A 19402-nucleotide genomic window follows, 5' to 3' on the forward strand; every position below is an offset into this window, starting at 1 on the left:
CATGAGCTTGTGGTAAGTGTTCATGTTTGACAATTAGAGTCGTCAGGTGATGTTTTGATGGTAACAGTATTGGATGTTTGGATGAAAACGGAATCGATGCATTCTTCAACCTGCCTCCGACCCTTAGAATATTGTTGTGTAAGAAGGGACATAGGTTCCTTGTCTGGCTCTTCTTAGAGACCACGCCTCCGTTTTTCAGGTCTCCAATCTCTTCTGAGAAGGCTGCATTTTGTGCAATACGAATGCAGACTTCTAATGAATGTTCCAATTCTTCAACATTTAAAGGTCCAATTTTCTTGTCCCTGGCATGCTTAGTGTTATGCAAAAATCTGTAACAATAAGCTATTACTCGTTGCAGTCTTATTAATGATGAGAATTTCTCAATAATAGTTTCAGCTTGTGTCACTACTAATAGTGTGGATGATTGTCGCTGCTCTGCTATGGCGAGCGAATCCTCAACATTGTTGTTCTGCGGCCAATTTAACTCAGAAGTGGACAACCAGGCGGGTCCTGACCAACAAATGGTTGAGTTTTGCAGATCTGCTGGTCTGACGCCTCGAGAAATCAAGTCCGCTGGATTATCTTGTGATGGTACATGATGCCAATCACTAGTGTTCGTTGATTGTTGAATGTGAGCTACCCTATTTGCTACAAAGGTCTTCCAACGTGATGCTGGTGATGCTAACCATGACAGTACGATAGTGGAGTCTGTCCATAAATGTGTTTCATTAATGGCCAAGTTTAAGACTGGCATGGTTTTGTGTACCAACTGAGCTAATAATGCTGCACCGAGAAGTTCCAGACGAGGAAGAGTGACTCGTTTAGCCGGAGCTACGCGCGATTTAGAGCATAGCAGTTTGACTGATACTTCACCCTCCTGATTCACTGACCGAAGGTAGATGCATGCGCCATAAGCTCGCTCGGAAGCGTCTGAAAATCCATGAACTTGAATATTTGCCAAGCCACCCTCAATTAATACGTGGCGTTCTACTTGTATATTGTCAATGTGTGCTAGCTGCATTTGTAATTTTGCCCAGTCTGATGCTAATAGATCTGGCAGTGGGTCGTCCCAGTGAAGTTGATGTAACCATAAGTCCTGCAAAAATATCTTGTATAGTATCACTAATGGGCTGATCAATCCTAATGGGTCAAATATAGATGCTACAACTGACGTAGTGGTGCGTTTAGTAATGTTACTGTTCCCTGGAATGTGTTTGATTCTGTTTGCCACTAAGAATTTGTCTGACGTAGGATGCCATGATAATCCTAAAGCTTGTATGGTGTCATCATTATCAAACTGGAAAGGTAAGTTAATTTCTCTGTCTTCACGTGGAACAGCGGCAAGTATAGCTTGATGATTTGAGCACCATTTCCTGATGGGAAAACCACCTTTATTGAGTAAGGCTATGAGTTCACTTTGCAATTTTAATGCTTCAGCGATGTTGGACGCACCACAGAGGGCATCGTCAACATAAAAATCCCTTTGTAAAACCGTTGATGCCAGTGGAAATGAAGTTGCTTCATCTTCTGCCAATTGTTTGAGGCACTGTGTTGCCAAATATGGAGCTGAAGCTGTACCATACGTGACAGTCAATAGTTCGCAAGTCTTGATAGCTGTTTGTGGCGATTCCCTCCAAATAATTCTTTGCAAGTGCGTGTCATTTTCATGAACCCGAACTTGTCTGTACATTTTCGTGATGTCTCCCGTAAATGCAATGTTGTGTGTCCTGAATCTCAACACAATGGAATAAAGGTCTTGTTGTATAGTAGGCCCTACTAACAATGTATCATTAAGCGACACTCCAGTAGTAGTTTTGGCTGATGCGTCAAAAACTACTCTGACTGATGTAGTTGTGCTTAGTTTAAATACTGCGTGGTGTGGCAAGTAATAATGTTCAGAATCATTTGTTGCATGTAGGCCTACCTCCCTCATGTGAGATAACTGTTCATACTCGGACATGAAGTTTGCATATTGTTCATGCAATACTGGATTTTTCTTGAATTTTGCTTCCAGTTGTTGAAATCTTTGTGTTGCCATATCACGAGAATTCCCCAAGGGTGATCGAGATTCTTTACGAGGTAACCTGACAACGAATCTTCCTTCAGGAGTGCGTGTGGTGTTTTCCTTGAAGTGCTGTAAACACTGTTGTTCATCCTGAGTTTTAGGTTTAGTGTGCAATTCTTCTATTTCCCAAAATTTACGAAGTCGCGTGTCGAGTTGATCTTCCTTTTTGACAAAGAGAGAAGTGACTGTGTTGCATGCAGGATGGCTGTTTGACTGAGGGCATTTACCAGAAATTATCCAACCCAGATGAGTGTCCTGCAATACCGGGTAATCACCTGCACGTTTTTTCCCATCTGTCTTTAAAATGTTTAAGAACATCTCTGCACCAATGATTAAATCTACCTTGCCTGGACTGTAGAATTTAGGATCTGCTAGTGTGATGTCATTAGGTAGGTTCCACGATTTGTAGTCTAACTCCATGGAAGGCATTTCTCCTGTGATGGCAGGAACCACTAAACAATTTATGTTAGTGTTAAAATCTGATGTTGTGGACTGGAGGTGAAAATCCACACTGTGTTTCAGAGTTGATGAAGAATTGTTAATGCCTACAATATAAGTGGTGTCTTCTTTACATTTTAAATTTAGTCTGCTGACAGTGTCTGTAGTAATGAGATGAGTCTGACTGCCGCTGTCCAAGAGTCCTCAAACCTTGCGAAATTTACCACTGTGATCCTTGATTTTGACAATAACTGTGGATAACAACACATATGGTTTGTTTCGAGTACATGGATGTTCATTCTTGGTGGTTGTGTGAACGCTGGCAAATACCACCTTGTTGTTAGAAGTAGTTTCGTTAGTTGTACTAGACTTGTGATTTTCAAGATGTAGTAATGTGTTGTGGGCCTTGTTGCATTTGCGACAGTGACTGGATGTACACTCTGACGTTTTATGTGATGCTCTAAGACAATTTAAACAGAGTTTGTTGTCACGAGCATATTGAATGCGATTTGACACTGTTAACTTGAGAAATGCTTCACATGCAAAAAGTCCTGGTGTATGACCTTGTTTACAGTAAGAGCACTGATTGTTAATGCATGCAACATGTGTATAGGACGACGGTTTTTTCTTGTGTGAGCTTTCTTTACTACCGCGCACCTTGACTTGACTGACAGATGTTTGCATGCTTTCAAGGACTTGGCAGCGATGTTCAATGTAAGATGTTAATTGTTTGAGGGAGGAATTTTTGTTGGCGTTTGCTTCTAGTTCCCAGCCCCTCCTGGTTTCATAATCAAGATGATCAACAATATGTTGTGATAATATTACTTCTTCGAGAGGAGTATCTAATTTCAATGCTTTAAGTGCTTGTAAGTTGCTTGAGAATGTGCCGATGAACTGCCTGAGGTCTTCAGCGGTTTCATTCTCCACTGTTGCAATGTTTAAGATTTCTCTAACATGCTTTGCTGCTATTAGTCTCTTGTTTTGAAACCGATCACATAATAGGTTCCAAGCTACCGTATAGTTTGTTTCAGTAGTTGGAAGGTTCTGAATTAATGCTTTAGCTGAACCTTGAACTGCTCCTAGTAAGTAGTGAAATTTCTGAATGGTTGCTAGACTGGAATTTTCATGCACCAATAGTTTGAAATTATCTTCAAACGACATCCAATCTTCATAGTTACCACTAAACATGGGTAGTTTAATCGCGGGTAATTTGATGTTGATATTTTCATGCGACGAATTGGAAGTGTTACTTCTGGTACTACCGGCATTTTCGTGTTGGTCTGGCGACAATAATACCTGCATTTTTGCCTTCAAACTGTACACAATGTCATCTACTTCATCTCTATCTACCCCATGATCTCGTTTACTATCCTCCACCTCAAGCTGCGATTGAACTAAATCGTATTTGCTTTCTAAATCAATAAGTGCATCATATCTAACCCTAATGTCTGCTAGGTTTTGAGTAGTGTCGTACTTTTCGACGAAAGTTTTGATTTTTGTGATTCCACCTTTCAGATAACCCCGTTGCTTGATCAGCTTTGCGATTTCGTTCTCGTCCATCGTAAAGCACTGGCTCACACAAATGTAAATAATATAAGGAAAAGGTAATTAAAGGGAATCTGACCTTGTAAACTGAAGAGTCCCACGTTGCATTGTATGTTTCTAATCCTGCGGATATTTCACACGCGTTTCACTTTTACCGTGTAATATCGGGCCCGGAAATGGACCAAAATGTTGGGTGACGAATTGAATGCTGTAGCACACATGTTGTATTACTAAACAGCGATGATTACTCTGGTAGTGGACTGTAGTTTGGTTAAGCACGTGATAAGACCATAGGGCCGAGTCATGCATCAATATTACACGTAAATAAAACTTTTATTACAATTAAACATGATTAACAAACTGCATAGAAATTATTTACACATTAACAATGAACTGAAATGCCTGGATGGCTATTAAGTTAGAGGCCATGTGGCCGCGAATGCTTCTCTAGCCGACATGTTGTCTTGTTCGAGCCTGTCTCTTTTTCTTGTCGGAAACCAGATGCATTCTGGACACTCAATAGAGACGCGGACAAGAGCGCGCTCTGTATAAATTTTCTAAGAGGACGGAACATCTTCCTTTTAGCATTAAATATAAGTTTGGTTTTAGCGATATAATTTGCTTGCGTTAATGATTGACGATATGTTTTAAATAAAATCTTGCGTGGTTTGATGAGTTCATGGCACTCTTTATCCCACCAATGTATAATTTGGAAAGGTTGGGGGGAAGATAAAACTATGGTTTTAAAAGGATGATGAGTATTTAGATAATTATTGAGGATTATAAGAATAGTTGAAAATGAAAGTTTATGACTGCTCATTTGTAAATAGATTATTTACGTACGCAATGTATGTATCGTTATTAAAATTTCTAAAAGAACGTATGTTACTGCGTTGTTCTACTAATCGCATCGAGGTTCGTGGTTTACCAATACCGTAAGTAATGATGATTGGGAAATGGTCGCTCGTATGAGTATCTGATAAAGTGTGCCAAGTAATGTTTGGGACGAAAGATGTACGACATAAAGTTAAGTCAACAGCGCTGGAGGGAGACCCCGGGGGGCAGATTCGCGTGGGAGAACCGTCATTAAGGATCGTAAAATTATGCTGTTGAGATGCAAGAAGAAGTTGTGAATCTTTCGGTGTGTCATTTATACTTCCCAATTCTGTATGGTGGCAATTGAGGTCGCCAAACACAATGACATGTGATAAAGAATCGAATTGCGAAAAAAATGAGACCATTGTTTTGTCGAAATATAAATATCAGGGGGACTGTATATATTAACTAAATGTACATCATTATGTATGATACCAACAACATAAGTTTGGGGGATCTGATTGTGGATTGGAAAAGGCAGATAGGAATATAAGTTGTGTATACATATCGCTACGCCAGCAGAGCCGGAGCCATCTTGTCTTACATTATTATATCCCTGGAGAGAAAAGTGGGATTGAGGAGTAAACCATGTTTCTTGAATCATAAGAATATGAGCCAAAGTTTCTAGCATTCCATTGTAAGATGTTTGTCATACACGTCTAGAATGCTGGCTATGTGGTCTCGTAATTTATAAACCACTTGAGTAGATATAAAATGGGATTCGGCGGCCTCCTACTCCTCCTACGGCCCACCTCAGAGGCCTCCGCCTCCCGCGAGAAATTTGAATTTTGACGGGAGATATGAATTTTGGCACGAGATTTGAATTTGTAAACAAAGCCACGTGCTTTTCGACAGCTGCCATGGACAACAACGCATCGCTAACCTCACTGCTGCCATCTTGATGGGCTTAAACCTCATTGCTGCCAACTAAACCTCACTAGCGCGAGATTTGAATTGTAAACAAAGCCACGTGCTTTTTGACAGCTATCTTTAAACAACAAAACATCTCTAACCTCAGTGCTGCTATCTTGACGGTCCTAAACTTCATTGCTGCCAACTAAACCTTACTAGCGCGAGATTCGAATTGGTAAACAAAGCCACGTGATTTTTTGACAACTGTCATCCGCCATCTTGCATCGCAAACCTCAGTGCTGTAATCTTTAGCTACTTACCTTTGAAATGTGGTGGCGGACAATTTGAAAAATTCTACATGCTTTTCTGTCAAGCTGCCATCTTTAATCAACAGAGCACGTGCTGCTATCTTTAGCTACATACCTTTGAAATGTGGTGGCGGTAATTGTTATTCGCAATCTTGCATCGCTTACCTTAGTGTTGCTATCTTTTCGGTACTACCTTTGAAATGTGGTGGCGGCAATTTCCACGTGCTTTTTGACAAGGAGCCATCTTTAATCAACAGAGCATCGTGCTGCCATCTTTATGATACTAAAACTTATTCTTTGACATGCGATGGTCGTGGTGGTGGGAATTTAAATTCTATGTGCTTTTTGACAGCTGTCATCCGCCATCTTTAATCAACAGAGCAGCGTGCTGCTATCTTTATCGTAGTAACAGGCAATTTAAAAAATATTCCTTCAGCTGTCATCCGCCATCTTTAATCAACAGAGCACCGTGCTGCTATCTTTATCGTAGTAGCGGGCAATTCCATATGCAGCTGTAACCATCTTTAATCAACAAAACATCGTGGTGCTACCTTTTTTAACTACATACTTTTGAAATGTGGTTGCGTTGATTTGAAATACTATTAAGCTACTATCTTTAGCTACATACCTTTGAAATGTGGAGGTGGGTAATTTTACAGCGACTATAAACAAAGTGCTAGCTAAATCTACATGTTTGCAACTTTACGCAGGCAATTTGTTAGACGCTATTTTCTTTGTTGACGGTCCCTATCCAACGGATCTGTTTTAGGATTCGAGTTAAAGCATGCAGAAGCAACTACAGGCTTAGTTGAATGCTGCTCAGCACGACTTGCATCTGACATGCCCTTGTTCAAGCAAAACGGAAGTGACAAAGTAAAAATAAATCCCGGACCTGTTACGTCAGGAAGGGAAACCGGCTGTAAAACAATTGTTCGTGATGTATGACACTAGATATTGTGATTTAAAATCCCAGTTCTCGCGTCAAGAAAGGCATCTAACTGTAAAACGGATTCTTGCAATGTAAAATCTCAATCCTAGTGTTAAGAAGGGCATCCTGCTGTAAAATAGATCTTAGCGATTTAAAAACTTGCGTCAGGAAGGGCATCCAGCTATAAAACAGGTTCTTGCGACTTAAAATCCCCAGTCCTAGCTTCAGGAAGTGCATCTGGCTGTAAAACAGGACTAGGAGCGGGGAAGCAGCTAGCCGCTGCCTAGTGCAGTTCGGGAGTTATGTTATGCGAGTAGGTATGTACCAGCACCGGGTTTCGAATAAGCAGAGTCTAGAGTTCCCGAGCAAGAAAAATATCTGGGGGGGGGGTGTTTTCCTGAAACGTTGCATTAGAGTCAGCTTGAAAGCAAACCCACACACAAGCTACATCAAGTCGGCCAGCATATGGACACAGCTGGAATGTGATCCTTCAGCGAGTTTCGCTCAGTACAAAGTTCACTGCTTACCTACAGCCTGCATCAAAAGTAACAGCGGCAGCCTGAGTAGCTCAGAGCCGCTACCCTTCTAACATAACAGGTTCGATCGTGGCATAGTCTGAAGGTGCACAAATACGTCCGCCTCGTTTTACTAGCAGAACTTCTAAATTCCGGCACCTCAGCGTCTCGTGTTGTTCTCACCCTAGCTCAAAGGTCGCAAGAGGTCGCTATCACGCAGGGGATATTGTAGATGTGAGCTTAGCTCAGTGCACGTGGATCGCTTCTACATAAAACTCAGCTCAGAGCCCCGTCTACCTACATGCAGGGGATACCGTAGATGTTGGCTTCCTCCCTTTTTGCTCAGCTCAGCACCCCGTCTACGCTTCCTGAGTTCAGAGGTCGAGGATCACGCGCTGGCCTTCTAACACCATTTTCGATCCGCCAGTATTTAAAGGTGCTTAAATATGTCAGCCTGCAGAACTCCTAAATCCCGACACCTCGGCCTCTCTGAAAACAGCAGGTTCGATCCTGGCTTAGTTTGGTAGTGCTCAAATATGTTAGCTTCGTGTTGGTGGCAGTAATCCTAAAGTCCAGCACCTCGGCGTCTCCAAGTTCGATCCTGGCTTAGTCCGATAGTGCTTAAATACGTCAGCCTCGTTTACTAACAGAACTCCTAAATTCCGGCACCTCGACGTCTCCGAAAACAGCAGGTTCGATCCTGGCTCAGTCTAAATGTACTCGGTAAATTTACAGAGAACTCTCGGTGCATAAACTGTTTGTTACAATTGTAGTGCAGACGTTACAAGTGTAGTGCGCACGTCTGCAGATTGCATAACCCGCCTAGTAAGAAGTCGCATTTTTATTGGGTGTAGTCTGTACGAAGCGCACGCAGTTATCCGTATGTGTTAAGTGTGTGTGCATATACAATTCCCCTACTTTATCGCCTACGTCTAGTGTAAAACAAAAGGTAAGATTAATTCTTTGATGATGATTATTATTATTATTATTATTATATACGATTTCTTTTTTCTTTGTTTTTATAAAATCACCGTCTGTTGTGAACATTATTCCAGTAACCATTCTTCAGTTTGCAGCCTTCAACTTAAAGTAAGCCTAAACTGTTGGTTAGTGTTTGCATTTTTGTTCGAAAGCAACTTCTATGCTAGCTAATAAAATCTGCGAGCTGCATGTTTGTAAAGATAGCTAGGCTTCCTGTTAACGAACCAACTTACCTTTTCATATCCTATCATCACTATGTGCGATGCAGGTGCTGTGAATGTAAACATAAGAATGTGCTAACGATACTTTCAGACAGTTAGATGATATTTATAACAAGTTAGCTGTTAACAAACCAAGTAACTTTTGTAGCCCTTTCATATCCTATCATCACAATGTGCGACGCAAATGCTTCTACGCTAGGTAATAAAAATCTTCGAGTTGCATGTATTTTAACTCAGTAAAGATAACTAGGCTTCCTCTTAACAAACCAACCTACACTTTCATATCCCATCATCACTATGTATACAATTCACTGTGGAGAAGGAAAAGGATGGAGAATTAGCTTTCCTGGACGTGCTGGTGAAGAGGAAGAATGATGGATCCCTAGGGCATCAAGTATACCGAAAACCAACACACACAGACCGATATTTAAACAAAAATTCGAATCACCATCCTGGGCAGAAGCGCGCCATGATGAAGACTTTGGTGGATCGCGCCCTTCGTGTCTGTGAACCAGAGTACATCGAGAAGGAACTACGGCATCTTGATTTAGCCTTACAAACCAATGGCTACACGGTACAAGAGGTCAGGAGAGCACTCCACCCCAGAAGTCAGCCAGCGAATAGTAAGCGAGAAGAACCCAGGAAGAAAGGTATCGCTTATTTGCCGTATATACGGGACGTCACTGATCGTATTGGAAGGCTCCTTGAACGTCACGAAGTTAAAACCATTTTTCAGCCGACCCAACAGCTACGAAACATGTTACGTTCTGCCAAAGATCCACGTGACCCTTTAACATCTACTGGGGTCTATAGGATACCGTGCAGCTGTGGAGCTGTTTATATTGGCACGACTGGCAGAAGTGTCAATACTCGCCTGACGGAGCACAAAAGGAATTGTCGCTTGGGACAATACGACAAATCAGCAGTAGCGGAGCATGCACTGCTTGACGGAAATCATGAGATCCGTTACGAGGTAACCTTGGAGAAACTCCACAGATGGAGAGAACACAAAACAGAAATAACGCTGAAAGAATATTCAGAAGAAAGGAGTAAATACAAGGAATTAATCAGAAAGAAGCGACAAGACTTCATTGTAAAGCAAGAGCTGGAGACAATAGCAGTAGCAGAATCAAAACCGTATAGAATACTTGAACCCCACAGAACGAAAGTGAATCCCACTATACCGATAAAAATATGGGAGGAGTATTTTTCAAGTATATATCAAAGGACCCAAATGGCCGTCATACAGACTCGAACCACGCAGCAGGATCCAATCGTGCCAATCACAGTGGAAGAAGTATGGAATGCATTTCAAAGATGTAAACAAGGAAAAGCATCGGGTCCGGACAATCTCACAAACGAGCTTCTAAAAGAATCAGTTTCTCTAACTGTAGTTATATGGACAGCAATATTCAATGAATGCATCGTACAGAGGAAAATCCCTAGGAGGTGTAGGGAATCTACTATCCAGGTGCTATATAAAGGAAAAGGGCCAAAGGACTCACCAGATTCTTATCGTGGGATAGCCCTCGAATGTGCTCCTTTTAAAGTATTTACCAAGTTAATATTAGATCGCATCCTACCACAAGCCATGATGTACATACCAGAATAGCAATATGGATTTACTGCCGGTAGATCAACAATCCAAGCAATTGAGAGGGTACTTAGCATCATATGTGATGCTACAAGCATAACTGGAGGCTTCGTTTACGCTATCTTTGTGGATTATACTAAAGCGTTCGATGGAGTTAATAGAACCATTCTATTTAGGAAACTATCTTTATCTTAGGACCAGGGAATCCACTATTGCACTTATTGGAAGATATACTAAGTTCTAACTAGCTTACGGTTAGTGATAAAGTAGGCCGGTCTGGACTTATAACCCAGACTAATGGCGTACTCCAAGGGGACCCTCTCAGCCCAATGCTTTTTAATCTGTTAACTCACGATGTCATCAGTGAGGTGGCCTCGGAAGATATTGCAATGTTCCTGTACGCTGATGACATGATATTGCTATCAAAAACAGAAAATCCCTGTAACAAGGACTCAATAAGCTACACGAAAGGTCTCTGAGAAATGATATAGAGATAAATACCAGCAAAACAAAAGTTATGAAATTTAGTCGAGGAGGAAATATCTCTACAGAAGATGTCTTTGACTGCGGCAATAACAAACTAGAGCTAGTAAACTCGTATCGTTATTTATGCTTAACCTTGCAAGTAACTGGGAAGACGTTTACTATCAATCAATCAGTCACTACTGATCTGCATTTAGGGCAGTCGCACAGGTGGCAGATTCCCTACCTGTTGTTTTCCTAGCCTTTTCTTAAATGATTTCATATAAATTGGAAAATTATTGAACATCTCCCTTGGTAAGCTATTCCAATCCCTAACTCTCCTTCCTATAAATGAATAGTTGCCCCAATTTGTCCTCTTGAATTCCAACTTTATCTTCATATTGTGATCTTTCCTACTTTTAAAGACACCACTCAAAATCATTTGTCTACTGATGTCACTCCACGCCATCCCCCGCTGACAGCTCGGAACATACCACTGAGTCGAGCAGCTCGTCTCCCCCCTCCCAAATCCTCCCAGCCCAAACCCTGCAACACCCTTGCAACGCCACTCCCCCGCCGGAAACCACCCAGAACAAATCGACCCGCCCTTGTTTGGACCCCCTCCAGTTCCCGAACCAAGCAATCCCGGTGAGGGCCCCGCACTCCAGTTGGGGTCTTTACATCCTTACTACAACCCCCAAACAACCCCAGAACCATACGCAGAGATCTGTACCCCCATCTACAATCCCACCCATGTGATTACCCCAATGAAGATCTTTCCCAATGAAGATGATTCCATTGTTGGGTGCGCTAGCGAGTGGTTGACTGTTCCAAGAGCTCTGTGTTATCTCAGTGATAAAGTAGTTAATAATTGTAGAAATTTGCCAAATTTTGTGTGTGTGTGATACATTTAGCTCCACAAATAATTGTGTTTTGTGTTTATTTGTAGTAATCTGCGATTAGTGGCATTTATTTACAGTTTTCACACTGAGTAGTTCCGTAGGCATTCTCTAGATTACAACTGGTAATTTAGGTCTGCGTGAAAGAAGAAATATATCTTTCTTTTTAATAGTATTATTAAAATATCAATAGGTTTGTTGATAAAATACGGTACTTACAAAGACGGGATATTAAAAAGAGTCGTAACTTCGGCAGCGGTTATAGTCTATTAGTGCAGGCATTTGGCAGGGCATTTCAAATAGCAGTTCAACGGTCCCATTTCACGAAGGTAATAACTTCTTTTAATAACGCGATACTGTTGTAAATTTTGTTTAAAGAAAGAATTTCAACAGAATAGACAGTATTTCACTGGCGACACATAGAGGAACGTTGCACTGCAGCGATCAAATCCATATTTGAAATAAAGAGCATTGAGAAACTATCAGTAAGATCCGCCCTCATTCTCTTTAACATTAAGATAGCTCCAATAGCCTGCTATGCCATCAGCAAAATATGGACGCACCTCACTATGGCCAACCTGGGGAGACTGGAAGCTGTGAAACCCACCTACTTGAAAAGAGCATTACGGCTACACAGAACAGTTCGGACACGGTTAGTGGACAAACTGGTAGACACGGACTTTTTCATAAGGGAGATAATGATAAGCAATAATCTAGAATCCACCCCAGCATATGAAGCCCACATGGAACAAAGACAGCAAAAGCTTGCAGCAATAGATCCAGACTTCTATGAAACTCCAGCAATGAACACAGATGTATGGAAAGAGTCCAACTTTGAACTCCGACATGTTTGTCACCAACGAGGTTACCATCATGCTTCAACCCAGTGTTCCTGTACGCTCTGCGGCTTGTATTGCCCTGAGTACCACTTGATCGATTGTAAGGAGAGGATAAATTGCCTGAATTTCTATGCAAACGATGATAACTTTCAAGAGACCTTATAACCATTATTTGTTAAAAGTACACAGTGTGTTTAATAAATCTATTCAACTACCTTATATTCTTTCTTCCTCAACCCCAGTGCAGGCTTCCTTGTAATGACTGGAACGTTATTAATCATTACACATTTTTCTTCACTATAGGTAATCGATTCAAGGAACTGGAACTTATTCCTTAAAACAATACCTAGGGCTATGACCCCATCATGATTAGTTTTAGGCCTAATCTTTCAACTCCTCGCAATTACTTCCGACCATGTCTCAGTTTGCACTTTAGTCACACCAATTTAACTAAGTCTACTACGTTTAATACTTTCTTTGAAATCATTTAGGAAAAGGCTAGGAAAGCAACGGATAGGGAATCTGCGACCTGGGCGACTGCGCTAAATGCACATTAGTATTCATTCATTCATTCATTCATTCATTCATTCATTCATTCATTCATTCATTCTTTCATTCATTCATTCATTCATTCATTCTTTCTTTCTTTCAAAGTTTTGTCCTTAACATTAGAATAATTTTATCCCTTGAGGCCAGTCCGGATAATAAATTAACACAGTCAACACACTTTCCCGCTTCCGCATGCACGATGCGTGCGTAACATACACAAACACTTCGCGAAATGACTTATGGCATGGTCCAGTTCCTCAGTCATTACATGTTCATGTAGGCGTACATCATTTGTTCCCCCCATTTTCACGAGCACATCTTTCTCTCCTAACTTTTCTGTCTTACTTTCAATTTTTCACAATTTCCGTTAAAGGCTCATTCGGTTTAATAATAATTGCACTTCGTTACCTGGGCCTAATTTGGAACGAAGGATTCCATTACATTCCCGACCGTGACTGTCGCTCGTTCGGTAGCCTTGTTTCCCATCCTTTCGCCACCGTCGTCGTCCCAGTTGTCTTCTTCTCTTCTCTTATCTTCTAAAATACACTGACTGACAGAGCAAATGCAACACCAAGGAGTGGTTCGAAAGGGATGAAAGTTGGGGAAAAAACAGAGACGGCACGGACGAATAATTGATGTTTATTTCAAACCGATATGCAGGTTACACAATGCGCACGGCATCGACTCAGTAGGATGTAGGACCACCGCGAGCGGCGATGCATGCAGAAACACGTCGAGGTACAGAGTCAATAAGAGTGCGGATGGTGTCCTGAGGGATGGTTCTTCATTCTCTGTCAACCATTTGCCACAGTTGGTCGTCCGTACGAGGCTGGGGCAGAGTTTGCAAACGGCGTCCAATGAGATCCCACACGTGTTCGATTGGTGAGAGATCCGGAGAGTACGCTGGCCACGGAAGCATCTGTACACCTCGTAGAGCCTGTTGGGAGATGCGAGCAGTGTGTGGGCGGGCATTATCCTGCTGAAACAGAGCATTGGGCAGCCCCTGAAGGTACGGGAGTGCCACCGGCCGCAGCACATGCTGCACGTAGCGGTGGGCATTTAACGTGCCTTGAATACGCACTAGAGGTGACGTGGAATCATACGCAATAGCGCCCCAAACCATGATGCCGTGTTGTCTAGCGGTAGGGCGCTCCACAGTTACTGCCGGATTTGACCTTTCTCCACGCCGACGCCACACTCGTCTACGGTGACTATCACTGACAGAACAGAAGCGTGACTCATCGGAGAACACGACGTTCCGCCATTCCCTCATCCAAGTCGCTCTAGCCCGGCACCATGCCAGGCGTGCACGTCTATGCTGTGGAGTCAATGGTAGTCTTCTGAGCGGACGGCGGGAGTGCAGGCCTCATTCAACCAATCGACGGGAAATTGTTCTGGTCGATATTGGATCAGCCAGGGTGTCTTGCACATGCTGAAGAATGGCGGTTGACGTGGCGTGCGGGGCTGCCACCGCTTGGCGGCGGATGCGCCGATCCTCGCGTGCTGACGTCACTCGGGCTGCGCCTGGACCCCTCGCACGTGCCACATGTCCCTGCGCCAACCATCTTCGCCACAGGCGCTGCACCGTGGACACATCCCTATGGGTATCGGCTGCGATTTGACGAAGCGACCAACCTGCCCTTCTCAGCCCGATCACCATACCCCTCGTAAAGTCGTCTGTCTGCTGGAAATTCCTCCGTTGACGGCGGCCTGGCATTCTTAGCTATACACGTGTCCTGTGGCACACGACAACACGTTCTACAATGACTGTCGGCTGAGAAATCACGGTACGAAGTGGGCCACTCGCCAACGCCGTGTCCCATTTATCGTTCGCTACGTGCGCAGCACAGCGGCGCATTTCACATTATGAGCATACCTCAGTGACGTCAGTCTACCCTGCAATTGGCATAAAGTTCTGACCACTCCTTCTTGGTGTTGCATTTGCTCTGTCAGTCAGTGTATATAGTTCGGTATTTGTTCACTAAGGAGGACGAATCTGTTCGAAAGTTTAACTGGATTTGTATCCACTGTAGCTTAAGTCGCAAGCGTGTTTTATCCACTTAACCTAGGCCTAAATTCGATCTCCCTTCGAAGTTCACCAACCTATTGTGTATGATCGTCGTCCATTGCCTTCAGTCGAACGATTTCCATTTGTGCAGCGCTTAAGTCCTCTTCCATTACCTTCATTACCGCTGCTTTATTTATACACTCGATTCGCAATTCGTGACACACTGTACATCCAGCACACAGTGTTTACACTATAAATACCATCTAGAACAAACTGCACTGTACATCATATCTCAGACGCTTTTTGTTCTAACTGCACTTATTTCCACTCATTTTACAAAAAAGTGAAGGACCAGCGCACTCCCGTGTACATGTTTCCCCCGCCTTCTTGATTGTCACGCAGCAGGAAAAGCTTTCTGGACAGCAGTAAAGAATCTTAGGAAGGGACGAGAAAAGGAAATGAAGAGTGTTTTAGGTAATTCAGGCGAACTCATAATAGATTGCAGGGAATCACTGGACACATTGAGAGAATATTTTGAAAATCTCAACGTAAAAGTAAACCTTCCTGTTCGTGTCGCAAACAACCAAGCTCATGGGGAGGAAGAAAATGATGTTGATGAAATTACGCTTGATGAAGTGGAAAGGATGGTAAATAAAATCCACTCTCATAAACCAGCAGGAATAGATGAAATTAGACCTGAAATGGTGAAGTATAGTGGAAAGGCAGGGATGAAATGGCTTCATAGAGTAGTAAGATTAGCATGGAGTGTTGGTAAGGTACCTTCAGATTGGACAAAGGCAGTAATTGCACCTACCTATAAGCAAGGGAACTGGAAGGACTGCAACAACTATCGAGGTATTTCATTGATTACTATACCAGGGAAAGTATTCACTACTATCTTGGAAGGGAGGTTACGATCAGTCGTTGCGAGGAAGTTGGTTGAAAACCAGTGTAGTTTCAGACCACAGGGGGACTGTGAGGATCAGATATTCAGTATGCGCCAGGTAACTGAAAAATGTTACTAGAGGAACAGACAGTTATGTTTCGTAGATGTAGAGAAGGCATATGACAGGGTACCGACGGAAAAGATGTTCGCCATATTGGCGGACTATGGAATTAAGGGTAGATTATTATTAAAAGGCATTTATGTTGACAATTGGGCTTGAGTGAGAATTGATGGTAGAATGAGTTCTTGGTTCAGGGTACTTACAGGGGTTAGACAAGGCTGTAAACTTTCACCTTCGCTGTTTGTTAAGTACATGGATCATCTACTTCAAGGTATAAAGTGGCAAGGAGGGATTCAGTTATGTGGAAATGTAGTAAGCAGTTTGGCCTATGCTGAAGACTTAGTCTTAATGGCAGACTGTGCCGAAAACCTGCAGTCTAATATCCTGGAACTTAAAAATATGTGCAATGAGTATGGCATGAAAATTAGCCTTTCCAAGACTAAATTGCTGTCAGTAGGCAAGAAATTCTACAGAATTAAATGTCAGATTCGTGATACAAAGCTAGAACAGGTAGATAATATTAAGTATTTATGCTGTGTTCTCCTAGGATGGTAATATATTGAGACTGGATTAAGGTGCAGTAAAGCTATTGCAGTGAGCTCGCAGTTGCGATCAACAGTATTCTGTAAGAAGGAAGTCAGCCGCTGGACGAAACTATCTTTACATCGGTCTGTTTCCAGACCAACTTTGATTTTCGGGAGCGAAAGCTGGGTGGACTCGGGATATCTTATTCATAAGTTAGAAGTAACAGACATGACGGTAGCAAGAATGATTGCTGGTAAAAACAGGTGGGAACAACGGCAAGTTGATTTGGATCCAACAACTCAACAAAGCGGATGCTTTCAAAATCGCCAAACCCTATTTCCATTTGCATAATTAAGGTGTCACCACCAAACAAAACACACGTACAACCAAAAAGGTCATTGTAGAGCTGGGAACGGAGCAGTTGCTCCTATGATTGCAATCGGTAGTGCGAGTGCAGCGCTCCCTCCGGTATTCTCCGGTAGTAAACTGTTACTTCGAAACCAATCGATGTTTTCGGTGGGCGAACGGAGGGCGAGCGGAGGACAGAGGAACAATACTGAATGTGTACTACTTGGCATTTCCAGTAGTGGAGCGCAACGGACGTGGTAGCGACGTTAGTGTGAAGAAGGCGAACATATACATTCTCATTGATCGTTAGTGTTATATCCGATAAAAGTCCATATTTCCTTTGAACTATGAACAGTGTTGTCCAGCCCCGCGGTGTACGGAGCAACGCGTCTGCCTGTCACTCGGCGGCCCCGGGTTCGATTCACAGCCGGGTCAGGGTTTTTTAAATTGTAATGATTAATATCCCTGGCCTGGGGACTGGGTGTTTTTGATGTCCTTAATCTTCCTTTCCTCACACACAACATTCCACACTACCGCCATTCCAATTACACGCAGGTTCATACAATATGGTTCCAGTAGGAGCAAAAGGGCCACATGGATGGACGCCGCGAACAAATAGCGTTTTAAAGAAAATGACCAGTGTTGAAAAACAAAACGAGAAGCGGGACTCGAACCAGCGATTACGGAGCTTGAACACTAACCACTCGGCCACAGCCGTTTCGTGTTCGTGACCCCAACGCTACGGTACATATTCGACGCGAAAATTTCTCTTGCGATTTTCTCGATAGTAGTACGCCTTACTACTTGCACATTATATTGTCCTAATGTGCACAAAGTTTGAAGGTAGTCCGTGATCCGAACGTCGTGGCCTCCCCTTGTAAGTGTATTGTACCTGTATTCAGTATGTGCTTATTAAATATGCGTCTATATTTCCTCTGCTTGTTGTGTTTTGCAGATAATGCAAAGTATATTACAAAATAATTTGGTATTAGTTTGATATTTAATCCCATGTTTAGATGCTATTCATGTTTTAGAATATTTAAAGGAATTTAATAAATTTTTACAGAAATTTGTTCCACAAATGCCACGAAGACCGTCTGTTGCATGGCATTTCTTTGAAATTACTGATGATAAACATCACCAAATTTGCATCAGCATTTACGCGACGGGTGGTAGTGCATCAAGAGGCATCACAAGGATGAAATGAGCAGATCGGCTTCAGCAGCAGAAAACAACATTGCTGTATTAAGCGAGACAGTTATCTTGTGAGAAAAGGGCATTGAATAGACGGGTGAAATACCTTTACGTTGTCATACCAATAACGCGTTTAAAAGTGCCGCTACATTACATTCACTCCGTAGTTTACTCGGTACAACCGGGTGATGACGTCACAACAGCTGCTCCACTAGCCAGCGCTCTACCGTCTGAACTACTCAGCCCGGTACAGCACATCAGTTCTTTCTCTTCAGTAATAAATGAGCTACGAGTATAATTTATGTAAGAGCATCGTATATAGCACCTGTTCACATGCAATGGAATATAATTATTACTTAAACATTTTGACTATTATAATATTGTAAATGCATTTGTAAGGGCACAATATATTGCAATATTCAGTCTACATTATTCTATCCACCTGCACCTATTGCAAACTGAATTTCTTCTTCTTCTCCTTCTTCTTTTATTTTTTTACCCTCCAGAGTCGGTTTTTCCCTCGGACTCAGCGAGGGATCCCACTTCTACCGCCTGGAGCTTCAGACGCTGGGTCGGGGGATACAACTGGGGAGGATGCTCAGTACCTCAGCAGGCGGCCTCACCTGCTATGCTGAACAGGGGCCTTGCGGGGGGATGGGGAGATTGGAAGGGATAGACAAAGAAGAGGGAAGGAAGCGGCCGTGGCCTTAAGTTTGGTACCATCCGGGCATTTGCCTGGAGGAGAACTGGGAAACCACGGAAAACCACGTCCAGGATGGCTGAGGGGGGAAGCGAACCCACCTCTACTCAGTTGACTTCCCGAGGCTGAGTGGACCGCGTTCCAGCCCTCGTACCCCTTTTCAAATTTCGTGGCAGAGCCAGGAATCGAACCCGGGCCTCCGGGGGTGGCAGCTAATCACACTAACCACTACACCACAGAGGCGGACGCAAACTGAATTTCAACAGATCAAAATCGGTTATTCATAGCGTAACAAATAGGATGAGGCAATATTGAAACGACTGCAGCATTTGAATGACAAACGTAGAAAACTCATGCACCCGTGGACTTAGTACTGAAACCTAAATTGTAATTCCACCCAAGATCACCGGCACTACATTGCCCACATTAAAGCATCGAATTTTCCGCCAGTGAATTCAATCGGAGGATTACCGGACGTCTCCAGAGGAAGAGAGAAAACAGTTGCTCAGCTCCGCTCCTACCGTTCTCAGCTCTAGCCAGTCTCTCTT

The sequence above is a fragment of the Anabrus simplex genome, chromosome 1, assembly GCF_040414725.1.
Source record: "Anabrus simplex isolate iqAnaSimp1 chromosome 1, ASM4041472v1, whole genome shotgun sequence".
Classification (NCBI taxonomy): domain Eukaryota; kingdom Metazoa; phylum Arthropoda; class Insecta; order Orthoptera; family Tettigoniidae; genus Anabrus; species Anabrus simplex.